The sequence below is a fragment of the Papaver somniferum genome, chromosome 1, assembly GCF_003573695.1.
Source record: "Papaver somniferum cultivar HN1 chromosome 1, ASM357369v1, whole genome shotgun sequence".
NCBI lineage: Eukaryota > Viridiplantae > Streptophyta > Magnoliopsida > Ranunculales > Papaveraceae > Papaver > Papaver somniferum.
The window spans coordinates 198196436-198201687 of record NC_039358.1 but is presented as its reverse complement, the minus strand read 5'-3'; positions in this window follow the sequence as shown (position 1 = coordinate 198201687).

Sequence of the window (5252 nt, the reverse complement as noted above, 5' to 3'; positions counted from 1 at the left end):
TCATAGATTTTGATGTCGCTCCGCTTGTTGATGATGATAAGTTTCTACTGAGAGAGAGTCGTAATAATCCAGTAACTAAGACTACATTGTGAGGTTGCTTTGTCTTTCAGGCATTTCCTCCTGACCTACTCGCCTTTCCATCATGGATGGTTAGGTCCATCACGGTTACCCTCTAAAAGGAACAAGTTCTCTCCTGAATTTCAAGGATCTCAATGTCTTTTTCCCTAATGTCTCAATAGGTTTTTATCTCTAGCAATACCCCAAACTTATTATTTGCTAGTCCTCAAGCAAAACTAATAAAAATAAAACCGAGTTAATCTCGGGAGGGTTTACCAGAGGTGTACCCACAAAACCATGACTTCTACTTGGTCACAAGTATCCAAAGAGCTATGAGGACATCCATATTCTCAACCTATCTCCAAGTAACTACAATGCTAGAGAAATTAAAGGTGACATCTCTAAAGATGACTAAATAAAAGGGGAGACACATCCGCAACACTGCTAGATAAAGAGATATCCGCTACACAGCTAGATAAACATTGTAAGATGCGTCCGCTGATTTACAGCTGGATAAGATTAGGAGAGAGATAAAGATGAGAGGGACATATGCTACACAGCTGGACTAATTACGTGTGATGAGTTAAACCAGTGCTAGAAAGATCTTGTGCCAGACTGAAAGCGGACTAACAAAGCAACCAAATGTATCTTTCTTCGACTCTCTCATAGTGCTCAGTAGAAACAACGTCTTCTTCGGCTTCAACTGTTGATGATAAACTCTCGAACCTCGTAGAACCTTGACAATAAACTTTTCTCCTTAATTTCTTGCTTGAAACTTCTTTATAGATTTCTACTTCCCTATGGCTTTATTGAACAAAACTTAACGATGATTTTTTTTTTTTTTTTTTTTTTGTTGGAAACAAAATTTACAAGACAACAATTTACATGGCAATGAGAGAAGGACTTTCAAAACTTGGATCTTCGCAACTTGTGATGTCTTGGTATCATGGATTCTAACAACTTATATCATTTGCTCTTATAACTTCAACTTTGATTTTTTGAATTACTCTTTTCTATTGTTGCATCTAAACCTAAAACATCTTCAACTTTCTTCATAGATTTTGATGTCGCTCCGCTTGTTGATGATGATAAGTTTCTACTGAGATAGAGTCGTAATAATCCAGTAACTAAGACTACATTGTGAGGTTTCTTTGTCTTTCAGGCATTTCCTCCTGACCTACTCGCCTTTTCATCATGGATGGTTAGGTCCATCACGGTTACCCTCTAAAAGGAACAAGTTCTCTCCTGAATTTCAAGGATCTCAATGTCTTTTTTTATAATGTCTCAATAGGTTGTTATCTCTATTATTCCAATTTCTATCTTTTCGGTGAGAAACAGTATGTAAACTTATCTAACCGGGTACTATATGACGCTAGAAGTTTCAAAAATGCGACTAAAATGTTTCTCCCATACCCCAACACTTAAATCTAACATTGTCCTCGATGTTCTAAAGATAAAATTAAAAGCATGAAGAAGGAGAAACTGTTACCACTTGAAGAAAAAAAGATAAGGAAAGATATTAACGTGTCGCAAGAATATTGGGTTACCTCCCAAGAAGTACTAAGTTTAAAGTCTTCATCCAGACATCGGAAGGAATTAGTCACCTCATAGAATCATGTAGAAGTAGTCGGAATAACTGTGGGTCATCTGGATCAAAAAGTATTACCCACAAGAAGAGTAAACTGCAACAGACCAAAAAGATACCGAACATACCCTTGTTTAAGACAACTACATCTAGTTGTGGCCCAGGTTCAGGTTCTATAACTGGGTCTCGATAACAGGTTTTCATCGGTTGGATTTCCTCAAAGCTAAGATCCGGTTCAGGTATTAGAGTTTGGAAAAACTAAACTAAGAACTTAGAAGCACATAACAACAAACTGAATAATTGGGGATCCTCGAAGTCAATTATATTTGACTCACACAGCTGACCACAATGAAAGAAGTGGTCTCCCTTAGGAAAATGTGTTGACCCTAATATCCTAAAGTGATTAGGTTTAGTCTCAAAACTTAATAACCGACACATCTTAAAATCAAAAGTTCCCACAATTGGAAGAAAAGTTTTTGGTGGGAAAACAAAGTCAATCTTGGTATCATAGCCTGGGTTAACCACATCAACCAGAGGATTGGTTTCTAACAACCGAGCTTCTTCTTGGACATCATTAGGTTCGGGAAAACGTGTATGAAGATAATCTTGTAAGATGGTTGAGGCACAAATTTCAAGTCCTACAGGAGGGTACTTTCTAAGAGTTAAAGCACACGGAGAATGATAATCACCCCCAAACTTATAGTTTTATGTGTCTCTAGAAAGACTAGTCACAACTTCCCTAATTTCTAGGTCATCAGATTCCTGAAAATGGTCAATTGCTTCTTCTAAGTCTGGTTCATCCTCACTCATCTCTACGAGTTTATCATCTTCTAAGACTAGTGTTTCTAAATCGCTAGATTCTAAAACAGTATTCTCAGGGTAAACTCTTTCCTCTAAACCATCATCACAATCATATAAAGGATTATCAGAGAAAGTTTCATATAAAGGCTCATCAACTAAGGTTTTAATCATAGTTACCTCCTCCGATTCACTGATAGGCATATCAAATAATGGATTATCCAACATACTGCAGGCTAAAGGATCATGAACTACATCGTCTAAAACGGTGGTATCTCTAGTAAAATCCACATCCTTTTGAATAGGTGAATAATTATTAAAATTATTTGGATTTGTACTAGAAACAACACTATCATTATAAAGCTCAATCGGAGTAACAAATTCCTGATCACTATGCCTACATATTTCATGTTCTTCATCAATACTATCATCATCATAATCATCACTATAATAACATGAAAATGATCGTACCTTATCAAAACAAGTAGTGTTACCAATTCTAACCTCGTCATCTTGATTATGTGAATAAAATCTATCCTTATTTTCGAGGGTGGTAATGGGAAAACTACACTGGAAATTAAGACTATCCTGAGCAAGTTTTTCCACAATCCTATTTGTATTCTCAGTAAATTGCTTGAGGGTCTCTTCTAGAGATAACTTAGTTGACCGCTCTATGGACTCTTCTGGGAGAAGAATATTATAAGTATCTTTCATAAATAACTTCCGTGCTGACTCATTGAAACTCTTGAGAGACTCTTCCAGAGAAATAGAAGGATTGTTTTGCTCGTATGACCTGTGGGTATGTGGATAGTAATTGGGCTCAAAATGGTATGGACCATAACCTTCAAAGGTTTCGCGTTCCCAATCACTATTCACACTATGGTCATAAAAATGATAATGTCTAAGCTGCTCAGTCGGATACTCATTGTATTGGCTATTATAATACCAGTTCGACATCCTAACTACAAGGGAGTTCTAAACAAACACAAAGAAGGCTGACTCAACCACAACAAGCCTATTTTATCTAGCAAACAAAAAGCATAATGGCTCCACTTAGATTGTTTCTAGACCAGCTTCTAATCCTTCGAAAGGGAATTCGTTACAATTTAAGCAAACCCCTCTGGAATCAATCCGAGTCAAAGTAAGTTGAATAGAGGCGAGGGAAGCTGCGTAGAGCTTTGATACCCAAGGCCTCACTGCATTACAAGGCGGCGTAGTCACGCATTCAACTCACAAAAACCATCATGAACTTTGAAGTATGCTTAAAAGAGTAACCAATATTTTTCGAATGACTTTCCTATTAAGCTCTTTACCCTATCGGTCTCGTTCTAGTCCAAATTTTAAGGTTTAGGTTCGCGTAGGTTACGTTTTCCTAAGGGGGGCAAGAAGGAAACGGTGATGAAATCCGAGTCCTTATCTTGATTTGGCCAGGCCTTGCCCTTTACTAGAAAATTAAATCCAATTTCAGGTCCTCAACATATAAGCATACAAAATCATCCAGTAAACCCGCTGACAGGGGATTCGCGGGTGTTTAAAATTCTTACCTCCCGTTCCAGACGGGGGATGAACCGTTGAAGTCGACTCGGCCCACGAATCCTATGTCATGTACAAACCCGAGGGGCCGAGGCGATATCGTAATCACCGTCCTTCTCTGCAAACAGTTTATTTAAAAGTACCCTTCTGTAGGGTTTTAAAAAAAATGTCCAATGTCCAAAAATAAAAATGTCAAAAAATAAAACTTTACAAAAAAAAAAAACACTTAATTAAAGTTTCTAAAAAAAATAAAAAATTATTTACAAAATCTTCTTCTTCACTCCTTTTGGATTTATCTTTTCTTTCCTATTTGGGCTTCACTTTTCTTTTCAGCACTTTTCTTTTTCTTTAGCTTAGCTCCAAATCTGAAAGCAAACAAAAGTACCAAAAGGCGTAAAAAGGAACAAATAAAAAAAAACTAAAAACAAATTTATAAACAAATCCGCGTCGGCGGCGCCAAAAATTGATGTGTTTTTCAATTGAGTTGTAGTAAGATGATTTGTTCACTCAGATTTGTTGAGAATTTGTTTTAAGACTCAATAAAGAAAATAAGGAAAAATATATATACAAAATTTTTCACAGGATGAAGAGAGACCGGGACTCGGGATTTCACTACTTTTCATATTGTTGTGGTTCAGTCATTACTTCTAGACAATATAGCTCAAACAAACGAAGTTGTGACTCTAGTTCTTTGCCAAAAATAGATTTCGTAAAATATTATTTGTAAGTTAAAAGCATGACGCATCTGAAGTAATTAAAACTAAGCATGCAGCATCTAACAAAATAACAAGTAATTAATAGAAATCATAAAGCAATTAAATTTATGCCAAAAGTCAATAAAAGAATTAATCCATTTACCACAATCATGAAAAGTTGCTTCCTCCGTTGTCCCAGTGATGGGGTCTAGATCCGCATGGTGAAAACGCACTCAAAGGAATTTTTCATTGCTCAAAAAGGTTCTTACAAGGAGAAAATGGAGAAATAATTCAAAACCAGGTTTGTAACAATTATATTTGTTACAAACCAGATAACTACGATCCACAGTATGTGTCACTGATACTGTTGCTCTAAGACCCACGTTAAGCGTCGTTGTCACTATTGGAAAACGACTGTCTTTGGCAGTCTGTTCTTCGTGTTCTACAGAAGCAGAAAAATATTCTCTGCAACTAGTCCAATCTCCTCTCTGTAGCTCTCTATTCTCTTACCCAACAATCCATCCCCTTCTATGACATCCCATCACTCTTTAAATACTCGACAAGGCCTCATTAACTTCTCGAAA